Source organism: Myotis brandtii, unplaced genomic scaffold, assembly GCF_000412655.1.
Source record: "Myotis brandtii unplaced genomic scaffold, ASM41265v1 scaffold314, whole genome shotgun sequence".
Lineage (NCBI taxonomy): Eukaryota > Metazoa > Chordata > Mammalia > Chiroptera > Vespertilionidae > Myotis > Myotis brandtii.
This window is the reverse complement of record NW_005362033.1, coordinates 2,971,526-2,983,770: the sequence shown is the minus strand read 5'-3', so window position 1 is coordinate 2,983,770 and position 12,245 is coordinate 2,971,526. Positions and strand designations below refer to the sequence as shown.

Genomic DNA, 12,245 nt, shown 5'->3' with positions numbered 1-12,245 from the left:
CCCCCCCGCCCCGTTGCTGCTGGGGGTGGAGAAAGGGAATTTTCCGAGACCCCCACGGGAGGATGCGATGTAGCAGAAAGCTTTCTTTCCATGGAGCGACACCCCTGGGTCCCCTCAGTCAGTCCGTCACACAAGAGGGGTGGCTGGGTTTCAGGAGAGCTGCAGTCAGAGCCAGCGTCCAGAGCTTCCGGTCCACACTCGCATAGTCCAGCTCGCACCAGGCCGCTGCCGTCCTCCAGTCCATTGGGTGAGGGGCCCGCGTGGCCCTGGGCCAGGCAGGCGAATGCAAGACCAAGAGAGTGTGCCCTGAGCATCAAGAGCCCAAGAGCAAGGAGCAGCAAGAGAGTGAATTGTTTGTTTAGGGGATTAGGTCCCACCTGGTCACACACTTGCAGTAGCCACGCCCATTCTGGACAGCCACCTCTGTCCCCAGGTATGACTGACATACAAGTACCTCCCCTAGTCACCCTACTTTACTGGGCATGTGTCTGTCTTCCCTTTGCTGGGTCCCTCCCTCCCTGGGTAGTGAGAAATTGCAGCCTCCTGGTGAAGCTGCTCAAACGACATGCCTGTGCTGTCTGGCCCTTCCTTTGCTTGGCTTCTTTCCTATGATTAATAACTAGCTCATTACAACCATATCATAAGTAGTATCTTTCTGGAGAGTGATTTGATGCTAAATGTTCACATTAAAACGTGAAACATATAAACCTTTGCTACACATTCCCACTTCTGGAAATTTACCCTACAGAAGCACTTGTGGATATTCAGGAAGAGCTATGGACAAGGGTAACAACAAAAAATAATGGCAATAACTTCCATAAATAGAAGATTGGTAAAAAAAAATAATAATAAGTTGTGTACTTGGCTGGTGTGGCTCTGAGTTGAGCAATGACCCGTAAACCAGGAGGTAGTGGTTTGATTTCCTGTCAGGGCACATGCCTGAGTTGTGGCCTCGATCCCCAGTAGGGGGCGTGCAGGAGGCAGCCGATTCATGATTCTCTCTCATCATTGATGTTTCTATCTCTCCCTCTCCCTTCTTCTCTGAAAAATACAAATATATTTAAAAAATAAATCGTGTGCGTCCAATAGTATGGAATACTAGACTGGGAAAATGTGTTCTTAGAGAGATGTCCACAAGATAGTTGTTAAAAACAGGTCTCTTTACAGTGTAGGTAGAGTAAATTTACTTTTGTTTTTTAAACATCTGTATATGTAGCCCTGGCCGGGACTTTGATGGTTGGAATGTCATCCTATACACCACAAAGGTGGTGGGTTTGATTCCTGGTCAGGGCATGTACCTGAGATGTGGATTCAGTTCCCAGTCGAGGTACATGCTGGAGGCAGCAGATTTACGTTTCTCTCTCACATAGATGTTTCTCTCTCTCTCTCTCTCTCTCTCCCCCCCTTCCTCTCTCTAAAACAAATTTTAAAAGTCTCTCTCTCTCTCTCTCTCTCCCCCCTTCCTCTAAAACAAATTTTAAAAACTCTTTATATGTATAAATCCATGTGCTCCACTTCATTAATTCCAGGCTGCATACCTGTATCATGCTTTAATAGGCTGTGTCATCACTAGCATCTTATTTCCTAATATATGGCATTACGTGTGTATAAGCACAGAAGAAATGCCTGGAACAATATCCAAAACTGGACTGTGGGAGGGTGGGATTAGGAAGGGTGGGGCGCGGCACTTTTACTATCTTAAACATCCCTGTGAGATTGCATTTGTACTCTGAGCACATGTCATTTTTGCAAAATGTAAAAACAAAACACAAACAACAGGATCCGGCTGTGGCGGCACCACTAGACTTCATCCGCCGCCCCCAGGGCAGCCTTTATTCTCAAGGGGGTGACAGTTCTCCTTTCCTAATTTTTTCATTTTTCCCAGAACCCACACGGTCACCGCCGACGCCAGGAACAACAGAGCGCAGCTGAGGCTCCGCCCAGCCTGCCCACGCCGGGAGCTGCAGCAGGTGCGGCCGTGGCTGGTCCTGTCTTGCTTCCTGAGGCCGACGCAGAGTTGGCATTTCCATCTGGACATCTGCTTCGCTGGGGCTGCGGGGAGACCTTTGAGATCACTGGATCCCATTCCCATCTCATGGTTGAGGAAACAGGTTCAAAGAGGTGACTCGATGGTCCCAGTCCCACCCTGGCCTCCAGGCGATGGGTCCCAGCGGTCTGGTCTGATGGATGGACCAGGAACTAAGATTTCCTTCACCTAAACACGTGTGCAGCTCTGAATTCTGTAGGATGCTTTGCTGCAGGTCCAAGAAAACATGTGCAACAGTGTTTTACCCCGTAGGGATGGGTATAGTGCCCTGAACAAGAAGTGCAGGCTGAGCTGTTCCTGGGGTTGGGATCAGGGACACAAGCTCTTCTCTCCGTCTTTGCCCCGCCCCCTCAGTGTGTCGTCTTCACCCAGATGTGTCATTTCACGGTTGCGAGATGGCTGCCAGAGCTCTAGACACGCGTTTTCACATGGCAGTGTCAGAGCAGGAAGGGAGGAGGAGGTCAAAGCTCACCGTGATTCCCCTTACCTCCTGTTGGCCAGAAGTAGTCTCATGCCCATCCCTTAGACCAGTCACTGCCCACGGGAATGGGATTACCTAATTGGCTTAGACCAGCCGTGACTTATCCTCAAGTGCATGTTACTGCTACACCGAGGCTCTGGTAGAGATGGAGAGGGGTCGCTGTGGGGACCCAGCCACCGCAGCTCCGCGTTCTCGGTAGTGACCATCCTGGGCACGTGTCTGAGGTAATGTCCCCACCTCCTCCGGGAGCAGTGCAGTCACAGCTGCATGTAGAACAAATGGCTCCAATGTGTGGTGAAGAGCCGAACGGATTCTAAACTTTCCCAATGACTCTTTCAGCTCAGCCTCCTCAGATGATGTTTTGCAAACCACACGGGTGAAAAATGACATTTGCCACCTGAGGCCCCTGAAATGAGCTACAGAAACAAGGTCTCATTGCAAATGAAGGGCTATGGCAACCTGAAGAGCAGGTGACGTGGCCGTGCAGGCGTGAGCACTGGTGGAACAGAACAAGCTTCCCAGAGAAGATGAGTGTACTTTCCCACCATGGAAGGGGATTAGCCAGGGGGCTGATCTCAGCCTCTTTACTCCCCCCCCCCCCCCCCCCCCCCCCCCCCCCCCCGCCCCACACACACACACATTGAAGGAAGGGCAGCGGGGCTGCAGGCATACACTGGGCCAAACCCCGGGCCGAATGACAGAATTCTGCACAATCCTGGGGCCACACAGACAGGGAAGAGAAGAGGAGGGAAGTCATGTCCAGTTTTGACTTCCATGTCCCATCACCAGGTGACTTCCCCAGAGCCTAGTGCTTCAACCACCTACCTTCCCTGGGCCTGAGCGCCACCTTCACCCTGTTTCTGAAGTCCTCCAACTCCTCTCATGTGTGACCTGGATCTGATACCCTTAAAATACGCGGCCACTGGGTAGAACCAGCGTGTCTGAGGAAAACTGCCGTGCCCTTTCCTTCCTAAGCATCCACAGGCAGACCTGTGCCTGCCCTGCCCCGTGGGCACTGCCCGAGGGCAGCTGCGATGCACGCAGGCTGGGTTAAGTCCCAGCTCTGCAGCTCACCAGCTGAGCGTGGGCTCTGGTGTGGCTACTTCCCTCTCTGTGCAGCATCAAGTAGCAGAAAGCACCCAATCAGTACAGGAAAAATAAAAAAGAAAGGACGATAGTTTAAGGGGCCTCTGGGACAACTTCAAATGTACCAACATTTGCATCATAGGAGTTATCAGAAGGAGAAGGCCGAGAACTAGGAATGGAAAATCTATTTGAAGAAATAATGATGGAAAACTTCTCTCATCTGGTGAAGGAAATAGACATACAAGTCTAAGGACAGAGTCCAAAACAAGAGGAACCCAAAGAGACCCACACCAAGACACATTAAAATTAAAATGCTAAACGTTAAAGACAAGGAGAGAATCTTAAAAGCAGCAAGAGAAAAGCAGTTAGTTCCCCACAAGGGAGCACCCATAAGACTGTCAGCTGATTTCTCAACAGAAACTTTGCAGGCCAGAAGGGATTGGCAAGAAATATTCAAAGTGGTCAAAAGTGAATTGAGGGATAGATTAGCAAGAAAAAGCTGAAGGAGGTCATCACTACCAACCACTACCAACCCATATTACAAGAAATGTTAAAGGGACTTTTTAAGAAAAAAATACTGTTGGCCCCGCCTCGGTCATGATGGCCCCTGGCTTCCACAGCAGCCACAAGGACTTCTCCTTTGTGCTCTGGAAGCTGACAATGGCCAAGACTCACACCATGTGGTCAGCAGACGTGGAAAAGTGAGCTGATGAATTGCATAAGCCATCTCTCCCCAAAATGATGTTTGGAGATAACGTTGTTTAAGAATCCAGCATGCCCGGCAGGTGTGGCTCAATGGATTGAGCATGATCTCATGCACCAAGAGGTTGCTGATTCACTTCCTGGTCAGGACACATGCCTGGGTTGCAGGCTCTATCCCCAGTAGGGGGTGTGCAGGACGAGGCTATCTATGTTTTGCTCTCATCATTGATGTTTCTCTCTCTCTCTCTCTCTCTCTCTCTCTCTCTCTCTCCCTCTCCCTTTCTCTCTTTCTAAAATCAATAAAAATATTTTTAAAAATAAAATAAAAGAAGAATCCAGCATGGTTCTGACTCTGAAATTGGGTTTTAATGCTACAGATGCATTCAGATGTGTAACCACCTGCCAAGAGATGCCTGTGCGGCAGAAAGAACTGATCATAACCCCACAGACTCACAAGAAAATGCAGCTGCGGAAAAGAGCGAACGTACCACACACGCACCGCGGAATCTGATGGAGACCTTGGCTCTGTGGATGGAATATTTTTATTATGATAATTGGTCGTCTTGTCTATGTGCAGAGTTTCTGTAGCCTTAAAGGAAGGAATGTAAGCTTGTTGCAGGCAGGTTCCACTCAAAATAAAAAAGAAGAAAAAGAAAAATATGAATAATAGAATGGCCATAACTAGGTATCTATCAACAATTTAAATGCAAATGGAGTAGATGCTCTAAACAGGAGCCACAGGGTTACTGAATGGGTAAGGAAACAAGACCCTTACATATGCTGCCTACAGGATACACATCAGATTGAAAGACAGACACACACAGTCTAAGAATAAAGGGATGAAAAGATATTTTTTCAAGCAAAAAAGCTGGGTCACCAGACAAAATAGACTTTAAAACAAAGGTTATAACAAGAGACAAAGAGGGACCCAGCAATTCCACTTCTGGGTGTTTATCCAAAGAAACCCAAACACGAACTCAAAAAGACATGCATCCATATGCCCATTGCAGCATTATTTACAGTAGCCAAGACATGGAAGATACGTGGTGTCCAGCAGTCGATGAATGGGTAAAGAAGAAGTGGTGCATATGTACAATGGAACATGACTCAGCCATAAAAAAGAAGGCAATCTTGCCATCTGTCTGCATCAACACCGAGGGACCTAGAGGGTAGTGTGCTTCCTGAGATAAGTCAGAGATAGACAAAGGCCATATGATTTCACTTCCATGTGGAATCTAAAAAACAAATTAGATGAACAAGCATGACAGAAACAGACTCATAGATGCAGAGAACACTTTGACAGTTGCCAGAGGGGAACAGGGTTGGGGGATGGGTGAAAAAGTGAAGGGATTAAGAAGTACAAATTGGTAGTTACAGAACAGCCATGGGGACGCAAGGCACAGCATAGGGAACACAGTCAACAATATTCAAATAACTATGTATGATGTCAGGGGAGGCCTAGATTTATCAGGGTGGTCATGTCATAGTTATATAAATATCTAACCACTGGGATGTGCACCTGAAACTAATGAGACATTGTCCACCAACTCTAATCGAGAAATGAAGACGTTACTGAGCCTTTCCTGAGTGTTTCGGTTTCCTTGTCTGTAAAACGGTGCAGTGTTTACCTCAGCCCATGGTGTTCCAAGCCCTTGGAATCAGAAACCTGCTCAGCCCCTGGGTTGGGGTTTCCAGCTACAGTAATGCCAGGCTCTATCGCCCACGAAATGGGGCTTGTCTAGGAGAAGCCTGGCTCCCTCCCACGGAACATGCCAGCACAGGGCCTGCCTCTGCCACGACGGCCTTTGGAGGGAGACAGCTCTAGTTTGCGAGAGTGGCTTTGGCTTATTCCTGAGTGGGTGGCTGTATTTTGGTACCACATGACACCCCATCTTGCTGACTGGTCAGGAATAGGAACGTGACCAAGGACCAGTAACCACTGGCCAATTAATTACCTGTGAGAGGATCTGGTGTGAAAAACAGTATTCAAACAGGCAGGATGGGGAGGCTACGGCAGGCCCGTCGGCTTCTTTAGCTTGGTAATCACAGCCAGGAAATACAGAAAGATCTGTTGCTTGTTAGTCGGACGACCTACAAAAGATGACTGTTGAGGGTAGAACAAAGGCCTCCAAGGATGCCCACCCCCTAGTCCCCGGAACCTCTGAGTAGGTTACCTTACGTAGCAAAGGGGACCCTGAAGCTGGGATTAAGGATGTGGGCTTGAGACGGGGAGAAGAGCCGCATTACCAGATCGGCCCAATTTAACCCCATGGCCCTATAATCAGAGAGCTCTTCCTGGCTGCAGAGCCCGAGGGAGGTGTGACCGTGGAGGCCTGGGCCGGGAGATGCACCGGTGCTGGCTTGAAGATGAAGGAAGGGGGCCATGAGCCAAGGAAAGGGCGATGACCTCCAGAAGGTGACAAAGTCAGTGAAACGGACTCGCCCGGGAGCCTCCAAAAAGGACTGCAGCCCTGCGAACGAACACCCTGGGTCCAGCTCAGTGAGACGAGTGTCTTCCTTCTGCCCCCAGAACTGTAAGATAATACATTTGTGTTGCTTGAAGCCACTGAGTTTGTGGTCTTTTGTTGCAGTGGCAGCAGGAGACGAGTACAGTGACGTAGCAGGCGTTTAGGACCACAGCACTAGAGGGAGGGCCCTGACCCCAGCCTTGGGAGGGGGACCAAGACATGCTTCCTTGGGCCTCCACAGAACTGAGCTTTGAGAGTTGCATTTCTTTAAGGAGTTACACTCTGAAGTCAGTGTGGATTGAAAATCACTGTCAACGTTACCCTTGAATTCCTTAAAAAGATGCCACCTTGAATGTCTACAAAGTCTCTCTCAAATGAGGTCAACACGAACAAGTTTTCCTGTAGGGATGGGTTGAGCACCAGATGAAGTAGTTGGCTTGCAGTTAGGAACCATACTGTACCCCAAACAAACAAACGAGCCTTAACACTCACTCAATGATTGATCCATAGCAACCAAGGCAGTTGGAGGGAACATCACACGTCCACCCCCACCCTGTGCTTGCTCTAGGGCACAAGGTCACTGGCTAAAGTGGAAGGTGGAAATAGTCATACCTTTCTTTCTTTGTTTTTAAATGTTTATTGATTTTTGAGAGGGAGGGAGGAAACGTCGATGTGAAAGTAAAACTTTGATTGGCTGCCTCCTGCACGCCCCCTACTGGGGATTGAGCCTGCAACCCAGGCACGTGCCCTGACTGGGAATCGAACCAGTAACCCCAGTGCATGGGGATAATAATGCCTAACCAACTGAGCCACCCTGGCCAGAGCACTTTATTATTATTACTAGAGGCCCTTCCCCCCAGCCAGCCCCGCCTCCTGGTTGAACTTCCGGACATCTCCCGGTTGAGGGGACAATTTGCATACTACGCTTTTATTATATAGGATTATTTATCTTAAATTTTTTCCCCGCAAACATAACTGGTTGACTTTGTGGGAATTAAATGTGAGTTTGAAGTGCCTCCCCAGAATGAGCTGGGCTCCTTTTCCTCTGCCATGAGCATCTCCATGCCTGCGACAGCCTGTCTGGGTCTGTTTCTGGCAAGTGGAAGAGCCCAGTGAAGTCCTATAGACCCAAGAAGATCCCAGACTCTGACTTGATTCTGCCGGGTGTGTCTAAGACTTCTCAAAAGATGGTCAAGCGTCCTGAGATCACGTGGAACACTAAAGGAAAGCTGTGGCTTTCTCATCTTCCATTTTCTGTTCTACTTCATTTTTCTGATACGTATAATGTTAACGATACAGTTTAAGGAATGGTTTAAATAGTAACACAGATGGATGTGTGGGAGGGGAGAAGGGGTTCTTGGCCAACCTGGTTAGATGCCCAGACCAATTTTTTTATGGATTATATTTCATAATCTAGAAAAATTTCACTGAGGTTTTCATAGTGCAGGTGAGTTAAGTTATACTGAACTCATTGAAACGGTTTGGAAGGCTGAGATTCTGCTTGGAAACATATTGCGTCATTTTTACTCATGACGACCTAAGTAATGCTAACCAAGAAAGAAGGATTCCAAGATGGCAATGGAGTAGGTAGAAGCTACACTCACCTCCTCCAGGTGCCAAAGTGGATTTACAGCCAAATTATAGAGCAATCGATCTGAATAACCAACTGAAGGACAGCTGCACAGAAGTCTAACCAAGGATTTACAGAAGCCACATAGACACTGGGAACAAGGGTGGAGACACAGAAAGGGCTGGCCCCTGTACCCACGTGTGCGGTTGAGAATCTGGAGGGATATCTCAGCTGCAAAAGTCCCCCTGAGGAGAGTGAGATCTCAACCCCCCAGGTTCCCCAACCCAGAGCACCAGAGCCACGAAGAGGAGTCCTCTGCTAGCAACCAAGGTACTCTCTTAAAGAGCCAATGCACAGGATCGTGCTCTTGGACACTCACCAGGGCTCCAGAAGAGGGAAGGTGACTCAGATTTGGAGGGTCAGCCACTGGGTCTCTGTCCTGAGTCCATACCTCATAGCACGCTATCTTCCCAGGGTTGCACACACTTGTTCTTACAGCACCAGCCTGGGGAGTGCGCTAGCCCAGTCCTCCAACTGCTGGTGGCACCACCCTGCTGAGCTCCAGTCTTGCAGAGGCAGCTGCTGGCCGCACCCAACAGGGAACTTTAGTGCCCTTTTTTTTTTTTGGAGAAGCTCTTGGCAGAGACTCAGACAGACACTGAGCTGTGTAGCTTTGGAAGGGGGAGCCATTCTTCCCTCTCGCATACACAGCCAGTGACTCCCCCCAACTGGAGACTCAGTTGGCTTGTCCTTCCCATTCACAGGGCCCTGCCTTGCTAAGCACAGTCCCTCAGGGGGACTGGAGTGCTGCTCAGAGCCGGGACCTTCAGAGTGCTTCCTCTTGCCCTGGCCTTCTGACCCCCGGCGGCCCCGCCCTGCTGACCTTGCTTCTGCAGAAGGGCCAGCTGGCTGCACCCAAGCTGAAGCCGCAGTGAGCTCCTGGGGAAGCTAGGGTGGTAGATGGGCAGAACATAGGGGCCATTCCCCTCCCCCCAACCCCGCCACTGAATGCCTGACCGGGCTTCCCCAAGCAGGAGACCCACTAGCCTCAGCCTCCTAACCCCCAGGTGCGCTGCCCTGTTGAGCTCATGCCTTGTGGGAGAGACTGCAGGTTGCAGTCAGTCTGGGCCCACTCTAGTCTTTCTTTGGAAGACTCTCCAGGAAGACCAGGCAACCTCATGGGTGGTGGAACAACTGACAGGTGGAGCCAGACCTTGGGGCCTTTTAGTGATCTGCCCCCAACTCAGAGCTGGAGAAGCTGACCTTTGTACACAGCTTGGCCCCTCCCCTGCACACCCAGGCCCAGTAGAGGCAGCCACAAACAGCAAATCGTGTGGTAGCTCGACAGGTAGCCCAAGGCAAGTTACAGGCAGTGTCTGGTACCAACCTGCACTGAAATCCTCCCAAGTGGACCCACAACCAGTGGTGGCTTCAGACTGTGATTGGCCACTGAGGCAGAGCTGTTCCCAGCGGGGTCTGGTGCCTGCCAAAATCTCCCTTCGGGTGTGCCAATTGTGTGGTTAGTTGGGTCAAGTTCTGGGGTGGTCTGAAGCCCACCACTGGTTGTGTTGGTTCTGGGTCCACATCGGAGGATTTCCAGGGCAGGTTGATTTGTTTGTAAATTTTTATTGATTTTTGAGAGAGAGGAAGGGAGGAGAGAAATACAGTGATTGAGGTAATCTTTATAATCAGCCAGCCTGAGGCTTAACCCCACCCACGAACAGGCCAACAGCATTCAAGACTCAACCACAACAGGAAGGTGCATGTAACCCACACGAGAGGCATTCGTGGAGCACCTAGTTCAGGTGATCTGGAAGATGGTGCCACTGATTCCCATAAGACATCTACAACATAAAGCCACCATAACAAGTTTGAGAGTCATAGCAGATCAACAATAATATACAGAGACAGACACAAAAAGGCAGACAAATGGGGAGACAAAGAAAGAGGCCCAAATTAAAGAGTAAGAGAAATCCCCAGAAAAAGAATTAAATTAAATGGAAGCAACCAAGATACCAGATGTAGAGTTCAAAACAATGCTTATAAGGATGCTCAAGGACCTCCGGGGAAGAATGGATATCTCAGTGAGAACTTAGAGAGAGTAAGCATTAAAAAGAGCATAGGAATAGTAAAAAAGGACCACCCAGAAATGCATACAATATCTGAAATGAAGAATGCACTAGAGACCTGGTTAGTGTGGCTCAGTTGGTTGGAGCATCCTCCTGTGCACTGAAAAGTAGTGGGTTCAATTCCCAGTCAGGTCACATACCCAAGTTGTGAGTTCGATCCCTGGTTGGGGTACATGAGGGAGACAACTGATCAATGTTTTTCTCTCATATTGATGTTTCTCCCTCTCTCTCTCCCTCCCTCCTTCCCTCTAAAAATCAATAAAATTCAAAAAATACACTAGAAAAATATCAAATACAGATTAGATGAAGCAGAGGATTGAGTCAGCAATTTAGAGGACAAGATAACAGAAAACATCCAAGCTGAGCAACAAAAAGAAAAAATAATTTTTTTAAAAAATTAGGAGTCTAAGGGATATCTAGGACAACATCAAGCGTAACAACATCTGCATCATATGGGTACCAGAAGGAGAAGATGGAGAGCAAAGGATCAAGGACCTGTTTGAAAAACTAATGACTGAAAACTTCCATAATCTGGCAAAGGAAGCACAGAGAGTCCCAATGGAATGAGCCCAAAGAGCCCACACCTAGACACATCATAATAAAATAAGAAAAGGTTAAAGATAAAGAAAATATTTCTTTTTTTTGGATAAAGAAAATCTTGATCCAAGAACATCAAGAGAAGGACAGTTAGTTACCTACAAGAGAGCTCCCATATGGCTGTCAGCTGATGTTTCAACAGAAACACTTCAGGTCAGAAGGGGTTGACATAAAAACCAAGGACCTACAACCAAGACTAGTCCAACTAGCAAAGATAACATTAAAAATAAGAGAAAAAAAATAGGTGAAATAGAGCTTCCCAGACAAAAAAAACGCTAAAGGAGTTCATTACCGCAAAATTAGTATTACGAGGAATGTTAAAGAGTCTTCTTTAAGAAAAAGAAAGGAGAGAGAGAGAGAGAGAGAGAGAGAGAGAGAGGAACATAAGTATAAAGAGCAAAATGGAAATAGGTAAGTACCTATCAATAATTACTTTAAATGTAAACAGATTAAATGTTCCAATCAAAAGATACAGGTTAGCTGAATGGATAAGAAAATAAGACCCATATATATGCTCTCTACAAGAGATCTACCTCAGAACAAAAGATACACACAGACTGAAAGTAAAGAGATGGGAAAAAATATTTAATGCAACTAGAAATGAAAAAAGAAAAGCTGGGATAGCAATACTTATATCAGACAAATTAGATTTCAAAACAAAGGCCATAACAAGAGACAAAGAAGGACATTACATAATGTTAAAGGGATCAATCCAACAAGAGGAAATAACCCTTGTAAACATTTATGCATCCAACATAGGAGCACCTAAATCTATAAAGCAAATCTTGATGAACATAAAGGGAGAGCATGACAGTAATACAGTTACAGCAGGGGATTTTAACATCCCATTAACATCAATGGATAGATCTTCTAGACAAAAAAACCAACCAGGAAAAAAATTGCTTTAAATAACACATTAGATCAGATGGATTTAATTGATATCTTCCGAGTATTTCACCCCAAAGCAGCAGAATATACATTCTTTTCAAGTGCATAAGGAACATTTTCCTGTGTAGACCATATGTTAGGACACAAAACAAGTCTTAATAAATTCAAGAAGATTAGAATCATATCAAGCATATTTTCCGACCACAATGGTATAAAACTAGGTATCATTTACAAATGAAAAAAACTGGCCCTAGCTGGTTTGGCTCAGTGATAGAGC

The 12,245-nt window shown here is 47.4% G+C and overlaps 1 pseudogene; it reads left to right on the top strand.

Moving 5' to 3' along the window:
* Positions 1 to 9,289, top strand: part of LOC102260633 — a 27,016-nt pseudogene extending 17,727 nt beyond the window's left edge.
* The last annotated feature ends 2,956 nt before the right edge of the window (positions 9,290 to 12,245 follow it).